A 13623-nucleotide genomic window follows, 5' to 3' on the forward strand; every position below is an offset into this window, starting at 1 on the left:
TAGTACCCACAACTAAGACCTCAGTCTTACTACTGTTCAACTTTAACCAGTTTGTCCCCATCCAGGCCCCAGGTCCTCGAGACATCTTTTGAGACGGCTAGCTGTCTCAGATTGAGTGAGGTCGAGGCGGACAAGGATTTGGGTGTCATCCGCGTATGAGTAATAGCTGAACCCGTACGATTGGATGAGACGCAAAAGGGGTCTGATATAAACGTTGAAAGGATAGGGGACAGTGCCGAACCCTGCAGAACCCCACACAATAGAAGAACTGCATCAGTGAGAAAGGGGGGCAAGGAAACAGATTAGGATCTATCAGCCAGAAAGGCCTTAAACCAGTCTAGAACTTGGCCAGAGAGGCCGGCCACAGATAAACGGGAGATCAGGGTAGTGTGGTCAACTGTATCAAAAGAAGCTGAAAGATCTAACAACAGGACTGCTCCAACTCCACCCTGATCCGCCAGGCACAGCAGGTCATCAAGTACTGAATTCAGTACAGATTCGGTCCCTCTCCCGGGTCGACTGGAATAGATCAAAATAACTGGAAGATTCCAGGAAATTGGATAGAAGGGGAGAAACAAGAACTTCCAAGAAAGGTAAGAGGGAGACAGGGCGATAGTTGGCCAAAACCTCGGGATCTAAAGAAGGCTTTTTCAACAAGGGGATGGCCAATGCATGCTTCAAAGAAGAGGGGATCACACCAGTGACAAAGGAAGCATTAAATGCGGTAGTAATGTGACCAATCAGCTCAGTGGATGCTTTTTGTAGGATCACCAACGGTTTAGCATCAACCGGAGATGCTGATTTGAGACAATGGATTGCTGCCAGTACATCAGAGTTAGAGAAGAGTGGAAACGTAGACCACACATTGTTAGCAGTGAGGGGTTCACAACAGTCCTTGACGGCTGAAGGCGCTAATGCCTCGGCTTTTATGTTGTCACGGATGGTAGATATTTTATTTACAAAGAACAGTGCCATCAACATGCACATAGGCGCCTAGCGAGGCCTTCAAAAGAACACCAAGTGTGTTCACATTATCCAGCACGAAAATATGACAACCCTCTACATAAAAGCTCAAGAATTTAGAGTCCATTTTTGCCCTGGCTTGCACTGATCCATAGAGCATAAGTTCAGTCATTGAACTATTCAGGCACATCTAGTTTGCTGACAACCAATTCTTCATGGACCCATGGATATCCACTAACCTGTCAGGGCCCCTGGTATAATTGTCACTTAACTCCATCAGCAGTTGATTATCACCTGCATAATTAGTGAACTGTACTGCCATTTTCGCCAGCCGGTCACAAAGGGGTTTGATGTGTACATTAAACAGGGCCAGGGATAACCACGCGCCCTGAGGAACTCCACAATGTATTTGTGCCGGTTCAGAAGCAGCATTTGCCCAGCACACTCTGGACTTTCTGTTGCTCAGAAATGAGCAGATCCAATCTGTTGCATGCCTTTAACACTACTCTGTGGTCAATAGAGTTTTAAAGAGGTGCTTATGATCTAGAATATTGAATGGTGCTGATAGGTCCAATAATACAAGCAGTTCTGTCTTACTTCTGTCTATGGTGTCTAGCATTTAAGTTCGGAGGTCCAACAGGGTGCTTTCTATCCTGTAAATTTGCCTGAAAGCCTGATTGCCTTGGGTGGCGTGTACCAGAATGTTCTATCTGTTCCTGTAGCTGTATAGCAGTGATCCTATCCACAACCTTTACGAGAAAGCGGGTGTTTGTAATGGGTCTCAAATTGGCTGGTTCTTTAGGGTTAACATCTGATTTCTTTAGCAGCGGGATTACCACAGCTTCTTTAATTGTGTCAGCGAACATATTGTGAACAAAACGTACAAGGAAAGGGACAAAGAGCTTTGCATTTCCCAATATAAGTTTAGATGGAAATACATCGCCTGGGCAACTGGTGGGATGCATACTCTCAAGAACTCTCCCCATCTCTGCCACAATGACAGGTTTAAACCAGAAATCAGGTTGCGCTTTTTTAGCTTGGCCTCCAACGTCTGAGGCTGTGCATGTATACTTAAGTTATTGACACTTTTTGTACGGGCCAGGTTGACCTTCTCTAAAAATGCCTGCTGTACTCTAACACAATCTTTGTTAGTCGGAGTGAGGTGTTGTGGCTGCACAATGGACTTTTTAAGTTTTCTAAAGATTTCAAAAGGTTTCCTAGTGTTGTTCTCGGTGCTTTCAATTTGTTTGTTAAAGGAACTCTTTTTTGTTTCATACATTTTCAGTTTATAGATTTTTTATCATTGATTTGCAGGCTCCCTTGTTTATGCCAGACTTATTCTTTGCCCAGATACGCTGTGCCTTTTTTTCTTTTTGAGGTTAGTTAAAGCTGGAGTGAACCATTTATGGTGATACAGCCCGTCTCTAATACTTTTTGGCTTCATGGGAGCAAATTTGTTCATCAGTGTGACCAAGTGCCTTTCATAGGAAGCCGCTAACACATTCATGGATTCCAGCACTGAAGCAGCGCAAGCGCATCGCACAGAGAGGGATTGTGCGCCACGCGTGCGCCAGGCGCAGCGCAAAACAGTTTTTTTGCGCACTGCGTATTCATGGATTTCCTGAGCCATTACCAGCCATGGTGCAGGGAACATCCAGCAGCGCCAGTTACGCCCCCAACACCGCCCCTTGCGCAGGACAAAGCTAATGAAATTTCCAATACCGCGCAAAGGCCCCGCGCTATCCTTGGCCCAGCACACAGCCCCCCTCCACCGTAATCGTGTGAAAAATCGGAGAGTCCTCCGCTTGCGGCAGTGAAATCGCATGAAAATGGCCTCGCGCACACCCACAAAATCGCATACCCCGCTTGCACCAGTCAAATCGCGTGAAAATGGCCTCGAGTACCCCTGCGAAATCACATACCCGCTCGTGCCAGTCAAATCGCGTGAAAAGGGCCTACCGTTACCCTGTGAATATACGTACCCCGCCCGCGCAATCCAAATCGTGTGTAAATGGCCTGGCATCCCCCGTGAATACGTGCATCGCACTCATGCCAGTGAAATCGCATGAAAAGGGCCTCACGTACCCCACACTGCGCATGTGGTGGCAGGTGTTAGGGGGTCCCATGTGGTGTGGGCTGCCTGCGGGGCATGGTCACGGGTGTTGGGGGGTCCCCTGTGGTGTGGGCTGCCTGCGGAGCATGTCCACGGGTGATGGGCTGCCTGCGGGGCATGATCACGGGTGATGGGGGTCCCCTGTGGTGTGGGCTGCCTGCGGGACATGGTCACAGGTGTTGGGGGTGCCCTGTGGCATGGGCTGCCTGCGGGGCATGGTCACGGGTGATGGGCTGCCTGCGGGGCATGGTCACGGGTGTTGGGCTGCATCCGGGGCATGGTCACGGGTGTTGGGGGTCCCCTGTGGTGTGGGCTGCTGGCTGGTCACGGGTATTGTGGGTCCCCTGTGGTGTGGGCTGCCTGCGGGGCATGGTCATGGGTGATGGGGATCCACCCCACAGCCAAATCACGTGAAAAGGCGCTTGTGTGCTTGCGCCAGCTGAATTGCGTGCAAGGGGCCTCGCCCCGCCAGCCAAATCATGTGAAAAGGCCCTACCGTAACACCGTGAATAGGCGTACCCCGCGAGCGCCAGCCAAATCGTGTGAAAAGGCCCTTGCGTACCCCCATGAATGCACATACCCTGCTCGCGCCAGCCAAATCGCATGAAAAGGGCCTACCGTACCCTGTGAATACACGTACCCCACGAGCACCAGCCAAATCACATGAAAAGGCCCTCACGCACCCCTGTGAATACGCGTACCCCGTGCGCGCCAGCCAAATCGCGTGGAAAGGCCCTTGCGTGCTGCCATTAACCACAAACACCCCCTGCTGGCAGGGGACCACCCCAACACCCGTGACCATGCCCCGCAGGCAGCCCACACCACATGGGACCCCCCAACACCGTGACCATGTCCCGCAGGCAACCCATCATCAGTGACCATGCCCCGCAGGCAGTCCACACCACAGGGGACCCCCCATCACCCATGACCATGCCTCGCAGGCAGCCCACACCACAGGGGACCCCCAACACCTGTGACCATGCCCCGCAGGCAGCCCATCACCCGTGACCATGCCCTGCAGGTAGCCCACACCACAGAGGACCCCCGAACACCCGTGACCATGCCCCGCAGGCAGCCCATCAACCGTGACCATGCCCCGCAGGCAGCCCACACCACAGGGGACCCCCCAAAACCCGTGACCATGCCCCGCAGGCAACCCACACCACATGGGACCCACAACACCCATGACCATGCCCCGCAGGCAGCCCATCACCCATGACCATGCCCCGCAGGCAGCCCACACCACAGGGGACCCCCCAACACCAGTGACCATGCCCCGCAGGCAGCCCATCACCCGTGACCATGCCCTGCAGGCAGCCCACACCACAGGGGACCCCCCAACACCCATGACCATTCCCTGCAAGCAGCCCATCACCCGTGACCATGCCTCACAGGCAGCCCACACCACAGAGGACCCCCAAACACCCGTGACCATGCCCCACAGGCAGCCCATCATCATTGACCATGCCCCGCAGGCAGCCCACACCACAGGGGACCCCCCCAACACCTGTGACCATGCCCCGCAGGCAGCCCACACCACAGGAGACCCCCAACACCCGTGACCATGCCCCGCAGGCAGCCCAAACACCCGTGACCATGCCCCACAGGCAGCCCATCACCCGTGACCATGCCCTGCAGGCAGCCCACACCACAGGGGACCCCCAACACCCGTCACCATGCCCCGCAGTCAGCCCACACCACAGGGACCCCCCAACACCCGTGACCATGCCCCGCAGGCAGCCCACACAACAGGGGACCGCCAACACCTGTGACCATGCACCGCAGGCAGCCCATCACCCGTGACCATACCCCACAGGCAGTCCACACCACAGGGGAACCCCAACACCTGTGACCATGCCCCATAGGCAGCCCATACCACGGGGGACCCCCAACACCCGTGACCATGCCACGCAGCAGCCCATCAACTGTGACCAAGCCCCACAGGCAGCGCACACCACAGGGGACCCCCAACACCTGTGACCATGCCCCACAGGAAGCTCATCACCCGTGACCATGCCCCGCAGGCAGCCCACACCAGAGGGGCCCCCCAACACCCGTGACCATGCCCCGTAGGCAGCCCATCACCCGTGACCATGCCCCACAGGCAGCCCACACCACAGGGGACCCCCCCAACACCCGTAACCATGCCCTGCAGGCAGCCCATCACCTGTGACCATGCCTCGCAGGCAGCCCACACCACAGCGGACCTCCCCAACACCTATGACCATGCCCCCGCAGGCAGCCCACACCACAGGGGACCCCCAACACCCATGACCATGCCCCGCAGGCAGCCCATCACCTGTGACCATGCCCCACAGGGGATCCCCAACACCCGTGACCATGCCTCACAGGGCGAACTGGACCCATGTCCCCCCCCACCAGTGACGGCAACCCGCAGGCAGGCCCCGACTCATATCCCCCCACCCCCAGCATTGATGGCAACCTGCAGGCAGGCCCCAACTCATGTCCCCCCACCAGTGATGGCAACCTGGAAGCAGGCCTCGACTCATATCCCCCACCAGTGACGGCAACCCGCAGGCAGGCCCGACTCATGTCCCCCCACCCCCACCAGTGACGGCGACCTCCAGGCAGGCCCCGACTCATGTCCCCCCACCATTGACGGTAACCTGTAGGCAGGCCCCGACTCATGTTCCCCCACCAGTGACGGCAGCCTGCAGGCAGGCCCCGACCCATGTCCCCGCACCATTGACGGCAACCTGTAAGCAGGCCCCGACTCATGTCCCCCCACCATTGACGGCAACCTGCAGGCAGGCCCCAACTCATGTCCCCCCCACCATTGACGGCAACTCAACACCCATCCATTGGCCCCACTTCCCAGTACATGCCCGATGGAATGTGAATCACAAATGCACACATGCATGCACCCAAAGACATAACCGACATTGCTCCACAACAGTGACACATGCCAGAGCCAATGACGAGTGACACATGCACCAAACCATTGAGAGCAGACACTACTTAGATTTGACTGTATGAAAATGCATTGAAATTTGAAAAACACACCAAATGTAAAATAAACATGAAAAGGGAAATGAAATGAATACAAATGAAACTGAAATGCAAATCAAAAAGGAATCTGAAATAAAAAAAGAAAGAAAATCCAAACCATTACTCCATGGTGAAAACAAATGTAAAAATATGCAACAAACTCCAACTATATACAAGGATGAAGGGTCCATGATCCCAAAAGTCAAAACCTTACCCCTAAAAACCCTATAACAAATCAACTATCTACAAAATGTGGAGCAATGTCCATGGACTCCAAAAAAAAAGAAAAAAGGAAACCCAACCCTACAGAACGATATACAAGGGCAGAGGGCTAGTCCTATGACTCACCGATGTTACCAAGAGTCTGGGCCAGGGCATCATCAAACTCTGTGTCTATATCCCGGAGGCGGGACTCAGCTCTATCCTCGAGGGCTCGCAGGGACTCCATCATGCTCCTCTTGAACTCCCTGCGAGTCTCCTGGAGGAACTCCGCCCGCCTATCTGCCCGACATATGGAGTTCTCCGCCCCGGCCCTGGTGAGTCGTGCCCTCCATGCCCGCCGCCACTCTGCATCTATGCGCTGGCCCATCCGCTGCCACACAGAAGACACACTTGTTCCTGGGTGCTCCTGCCCGTCGCCCGATGCCTGCCCCCGTGATGTTGTCGGCCCTGAGTCCTGACGCCTCATATGTTGAGCCTTGCGCTGCCAATGTGCCCTATGCCTGTGCCACCAGGACTTCCTCCGGGATGATGACAACCCCCGGGGCAGTCCTACACGTGCCCTGCTGGAAGGTGCCTGCACAACTTCCATTGCCAGTGGTCCTGTGGCTAGATGACCACCTCTGTTGAACCTCAGACTCCCGACTGTGGCAGAGATGTGATCGCCACTAGTCTGGCTGTGGTGGCTGGGACAGGTCCACAGGGGGCCCTGGTGGCATCTGGGCCAGAAGACGGCAGGGAGGATGACTGGCGCATAGTGGAGGAAGAAGAGGAGGGGGTCGCAGCAGGTCCCAGCACATGAGGCAAACCCATGACAATGAGCTATGTTAGCCGTTAGCCGGTTCAGGATGGCATACACCTCTTCGTGATGATGTGTATGGTCCGACCAGGAACCATGCACATCATCACGAATGACGGCAGTGCGCATTGTGACACTGACTAGCACAGGCCCAACCCTGTCACGGATTGCCTGGTCCGCAGGTAGAGGAAGGTCAGTTGACGTGGACTCCTCCTCTACCTGTGGACGGGCCTGGACTGAGGCATGGCTGCAGATGCTCACTGATGCAGTTGCAGGATCAGGGACAGGATTAGGCACAGGCCGCTCCGCGGTGACCTTCGCTGCCTCCTGCCCCTAGCGCTGGACTGCAACAATTGCCCCTGTGGGGGCTCACCCGTCCCACCCGCTGCCGAGGAGCCCATGTTCAACTTCGCCTTCTTGGGCCTCCCCTCAGCAATAGCGGCCGTTCTTGCGGATGCGGCACCAGTCGTCTCGCTCCTGGAAAAAGTTGTAACCTGGGAGGAAGACTGGGCATTGCATCTCCGCCTGATGGAGGCATCCCCGCTGCATTGCTCCACAGCGCAGTCTCCGTCCTCTTCCTCCGTAGCCACTGTAGATAGGGAGACATTGAACACAAGTATCAGTACACCGAACAAATGTCTGCTAGACACAAAGCAAATGCACATGACTGGCACTGTCAAACATCATTACCATCATCACCCTCCACAACACACGGGTCAGTGCAAGCAACACACATGCACAAACAAGCATGGCACGTGCAACAGACATTCAAATCCATGTCCAAGTCACTGCAGGGACATCAGAAGGGGGGCTGAACCTCACTTGCATCATGGGACATGCACATCACATGCACACACACCACCGGACAGTCATGCATCTGGCCATGCTTACCTCCCGTCAGAGTGCACTCATGGACAACTGGGCCGCATCAGTCAATTCATGCATCGTGATGGTCATGTGTCATGCATCCATGGCATTTTCCAGTCACACAATCACTACTCAGACACCCGCACATGTACACCATGCATGTCCATGAAGGTGACATAAGCATCCATGTCTGACAACCCAAACATGGCCAAGTCCAGACACAGGCATGCAAACATGTGTGCGTCGTTGCATGCTGGTGCACATCATGCATTGCAACACAGACACCATTGATGTGGAACACGCATGACTGGAGTCACATGCAGCACTGTCATGGCCCTGCACACAGACATCCATACATGGGGCATGCCAGACATGAGGCCAAGGTGCACACTCCAGCCACACCTCAACATGCACTACGCTGGACAAGAACACATGGTCACTTACCACTCGACTCCAGACGGAGCTGCAACTGTAGGACCTGGTGGTAAAGCGCTGGTTGTATGCACTCCAGGACCCTCATCTGGATGTTGCTCAACTGGCCCTGGCGCCACACTTCATCAGCCGCCACGAGGTGCCGGGCCTTGTTGAGGGTCCTGAACTTGAAGTCCTCCCAGTGTTTCCGGACGCGGTGTTAGTCACGGGGTGCCACCCCCTGCGCATTGATGGCACCCACGATGTGCGCCCAGATCCTACTCCATCCTTCCTTGTCGAGGCGCAATGTTCAGAAGAGGGCATCATAATGCCCCAGGACTTACTCCACCCGGATGCCAACTTCATTGGGACTGAAGCTGGCAGCCCTCTGCCTCTCTGCCGGGGGGTTGCAACTAGCCCCAGATGTTGCTTGGTCTGACATGTCAACCCCTGAGGCAGGTGTGGGTGGGCAACTGGGTCCAGGGAATGTGTTTTCCTTTTTCATTCAAGGCAGATGGTGTTGCGCATGCTTTTTTCCCACTGTGGTTGCCCCTGTGTGTCGCGTACCCCATTTTCGAGGTCAGAGTCTGCGTGTTCCACGCGTACGCATTTTTCGTGTTCCTGGGTGCCACGCATGTGTGCTAGGGAGGGGTTGCATGCACGTTTATTTTTGTTTTTGGGGTGCCTGAGTGTTGCGTGACCTGTCATTTTTCCCCAGGGGTCACAGACAGCCTCGCAGGAGCACAGGGGTATGTTTACCATCACGTACCCTGGTCCCTTCACCCCAATGCACAGTACAATTGTTGTGTGCACCTCCCATTCGCACTAGTCCATAAGTGCCATGGTTGGGAGGCCACCAAGTGGTAAGGGCGGCAAAGCTGGGTGACCTCCCAGAGGTGGCTGTGGTGGGGCACGTGGGCAGGGTGGCCAGGGAGTCCAGGGAGGCGAAGGGGGCCGTGGTGGGGGACATGGGCAGGGTGGTCCACGAGGGCAGGATGTCCAGGCACATGCTGGGACAGCTATGCCCCCGCCCAGCGGGTCAGGGTGATGCAGCTGCTGCAGACATCCCCATCGCCCATCTGACCCGACAGGCAGTGTCATCTGCTGTCACGAGGCCCCAGGTTGTGGAAGCTGCAGGAGCAGCTGCGGCTACCACCACCCAGGCTCGGGGTCAGTCACCACGGGCTGTATTGGCACAGGCACAGTAAGACTCCCTGGCAGATTTCTGTGTCAGGAAGGCCAAGGCATGTGTGGTTAAGGTTGCTGTGACCAAGCCACGTTTATCTGAGGCAGTGGTGACATCTGCTGCCCCGAGCAGCCAGGTGGTGGAAGCTGCATTGGCAGATGCTGCCGACACCACCCCGGCTGTGAGTCAGCCAGCCAGGACTGTGTTGGTCACAGCTCTTGGCACCGAGACAGTCGTGGCACTGGATCGGGCCAACAGTACCCAGCAGCCAATGCCTCCAGTCAGACCTTACGTTGCCTTGCCATTGCCTGCTCCCATTGGCCAGTCCACCTACACTCGTGCCCCTACATACCTGAGCGGCAGAAGCCACTCAGGGTCCGCACCACCTACCAAGAGGAGGAAGCATGTTCCTGCGCTAGAGGCTGGGACCCCAGACACAGCTCAGGCCTCCGGCACGTCAAGGAAGGAGAGTTTTAATGAGGTGGAACTGGACGCACTTGTGGGCTACATGACGGGACACAACGGCGAAATGCTGGTGACGGCAGGGTGCAACACTACGCCTGTCTAGCGTAAGGCCCACTGACAGTGCAACACAGAACGTGTCAGCGCAATGGGATTTGAGAAGCGCACGGTTGATGATTGCTATAAGCGTTGGCATGACCTCCGACGCCGATCAAAAAACAAGCAGGCTTCTAATTACGCATCTACTCTGGTGACTGGTAGTGGGCCGCCACCAGAGGACGATGAACTCACTACGCACGAGGAAATCGCCGCAGGGTTCACCGATGTGTGTCAGATCCAAGGAGTGGAAGACGTGATAGATTATGATGCAATGTCCGTGTTGATGCGTGTGTGTCCAGCGCATCTGTATTTTGATTGGGTGATGTGTTGTGATTGACTGCCAGTTCAGGCTATGTAGTCGTGACTGCCATGTGTGACCCATGCGATGCTTGACTGATACGCGCTTGTTGTGATGCAGTCTGCATACAGGCCATGTGCTGCACACTGAGCCAATTTTCATCAGCACACCTGCACCCTCCTTACATGCCAAACACTCGACAGCCTCTCTTGTCCATATCCTTGCTTCACCCACAGGGGCATGCTTCCTTGCCTCTCTGTCCCCCAGCAGCTCACTGTCTCCATGGTACTGGTGATTCACATGTTGGACTACTGCAACAGTCTGTCCCCATAATATGTGTATATGCACACTTCCCTCTGCTACTCTTCCAGACCTGTACTGTGTGGTACATCCTTTGTCCTTGATGCAGGGTGTCTCACTTGGACTGTGCAGATGGCACAGGCTCACAGTGGACATGAGTGTTCATTCATGGACCATGTGCATTCCCAGCAGGCCCCTATGGGTCCGTGTCAAGCTACTCATTCTACTCCATCTCCTGTATTTCATCTGTATCATGGTATTTAGTCATCCCTTTCATGCTCGCTCAGGGTCAGTTCCTCATCATGGCCATTTTTTGGGTGTCCTCGTCTGTATCGAGTATAAGCCTCCCTCTGTTACAGGCTCCCTGCCTCTATGCAACTGGTGTTGTAGCTTCTCTGTGTCTTGGTGAACCTCTGATGATTCCTCATGTGTTGTGCTTTCTGTCCTCATCTTATCTGCTGTAGTCTCAGATGACTGAGATGATGCAATTGACAGCTGTCCACACTGTCATTTTTCCCCAGGGGTCACAGACAGCCTCGCAGGAGCACAGGGGTATGTTTACCATCACGTACCCTGGCCCCTTCACCCCAATGCACAGTACAATTGTTGTGTGCACCTCCCATTCGCACTAGTCCATAAGTGCCATGGTTGGGAGGCCACCAAGTGGTAAGGGCGGCAAAGCTGGGTGACCTCCCAGAGGTGGCTGTGGTGGGGCACGTGGGCAGGGTGGCCAGGGAGTCCAGGGAGGCGAAGGTGGCCGTGGTGGGGGACATGGGCAGGGTGGTCCACGAGGGCAGGATGTCCAGGCACATGCTGGGACAGCTATGCCCCCGCCCAGCGGGTCAGGGTGATGCAGCTGCTGCAGACATCCCCATCGCCCATCTGACCCGACAGGCAGTGTCATCTGCTGTCACGAGGCCCCAGGTTGTGGAAGCTGCAGGAGCAGCTGCGGCTACCACCAACCAGGCTCGGGGTCAGTCACCACGGGCTGTATTGGCACAGGCACAGTAAGACTCCCTGGCAGATTTCTGTGTCAGGAAGGCCAAGGCATGTGTGGTTAAGGTTGCTGTGACCAAGCCACGTTTATCTGAGGCAGTGGTGACATCTGCTGCCCCGAGCAGCCAGGTGGTGGAAGCTGCATTGGCAGATGCTGCCGACACCACCCCGGCTGTGAGTCAGCCAGCCAGGACTATGTTGGTCACAGCTCTTGGCACCGAGACAGTCGTGGCACTGGATCCGGCCAACAGTACCCAGCAGCCAATGCCTCCAGTCAGACCTTACGTTGCCTTGCCATTGCCTGCTCCCATTGGCCAGTCCACCTACACTCGTGCCCCTACATACCTGAGCGGCAGAAGCCACTCAGGGTCCGCACCACCTACCAAGAGGAGGAAGCATGTTCCTGCGCTAGAGGCTGGGACCCCAGACACAGCTCAGGCCTCCGGCACGTCAAGGAAGGAGAGTTTTAATGAGGTGGAACTGGACGCACTTGTGGGCTACATGACGGGACACAACTGCGAAATGCTGGTGACGGCAGGGTGCAACACTACGCCTGTCTAGCGTAAGGCCCACTGACAGTGCAACATAGAACGTGTCAGCGCAATGGGATTTGAGAAGCGCACGGTTGATGATTGCTATAAGCGTTGGCATGACCTCCGACGCCGATCAAAAAATAAGCAAGCTTCTAATTACGCATCTACTCTGGTGACTGGTAGTGGGCCGCCACCAGAGGACGATGAACTCACTACGCACGAGGAAATCGCCGCAGGGTTCACCGATGTGTGTCAGATCCAAGGAGTGGAAGACGTGATAGATTATGATGCAATGTCCGTGTTGATGCGTGGGTGTCCAGCGCATTTGTATTTTGATTGGGTGATGTGTTGTGATTGACTGCCAGTTCAGGCTATGTAGTCGTGACTGCCATGTGTGACTCATGCGATGCTTGACTGATACGTGCTTGTTGTGATGCAGTCTGCATACATGCCATGTGCTGCACACTGAGCCAATTTTCATCAGCACACCTGCACCCTCCTTACATGCCAAACACTCGACAGCCTCTCTTGTCCATATCCTTGCTTCACACACAGGGGCATGCTTCCTTGCCTCTCTGTCCCCCAGCAGCTCACTGTCTCCATGGTACTGGTGATTCACATGTTGGACTACTGCAACAGTCTGTCCCCATAATATGTGTATATGCACCCTTCCCTCTGCTACTCTTCCAGACCTGTACTGTGTGGTACATCCTTTGTCCTTGATGCAGGGTGTCTCACTTGGACTGTGCAGATGGCACAGGCTCACAGTGGACATGAGTGTTCATTCATGGACCATGTGCATTCCCAGCAGGCCCCTATGGGTCCGTGTCAAGCTACTCATTCTACTCCATCTCCTGTATTTCATCTGTATCATGGTATTTAGTCATCCCTTTCATGCTCGCTCAGGGTCAGTTCCTCATCATGGCCATTTTTTGGGTGTCCTCGTCTGTATCGAGTATAAGCCTCCCTCTGGTACAGGCTCCCTGCCTCTATGCAACTGGTGTTGTAGCTTCTCTGTGTCTTGGTGAACCTCTGATGATTCCTCATGTGTTGTGCTTTCTGTCCTCATCTTATCTGCTGTAGTCTCAGATGACTGAGATGATGCAATTGACAGCTGTCCACACTGTCTGCTACGACACAGTACTCTAATCCACCAGTCTGAGCCATGCACTGCCTCCCACCCATTCCCCAAAAATGGGTGGGCGGGGGGTGTTACTGTATCCCTACAACCCACTGCAAACACTTTGCACATGATGACTGCACTTGCCCTTAAAGTGCCATCATGACACAACATTGACATTACTGCGTTTGTGTTTCTATTGATAGTTGAGGCCGTACACATGTACTGCACTGCACCCACACACTTCT

Source organism: Ambystoma mexicanum, chromosome 6p (assembly GCF_040938575.1).
Source record: "Ambystoma mexicanum isolate Mex_15411 chromosome 6p, UKY_AmexF1_1, whole genome shotgun sequence".
NCBI lineage: Eukaryota > Metazoa > Chordata > Amphibia > Caudata > Ambystomatidae > Ambystoma > Ambystoma mexicanum.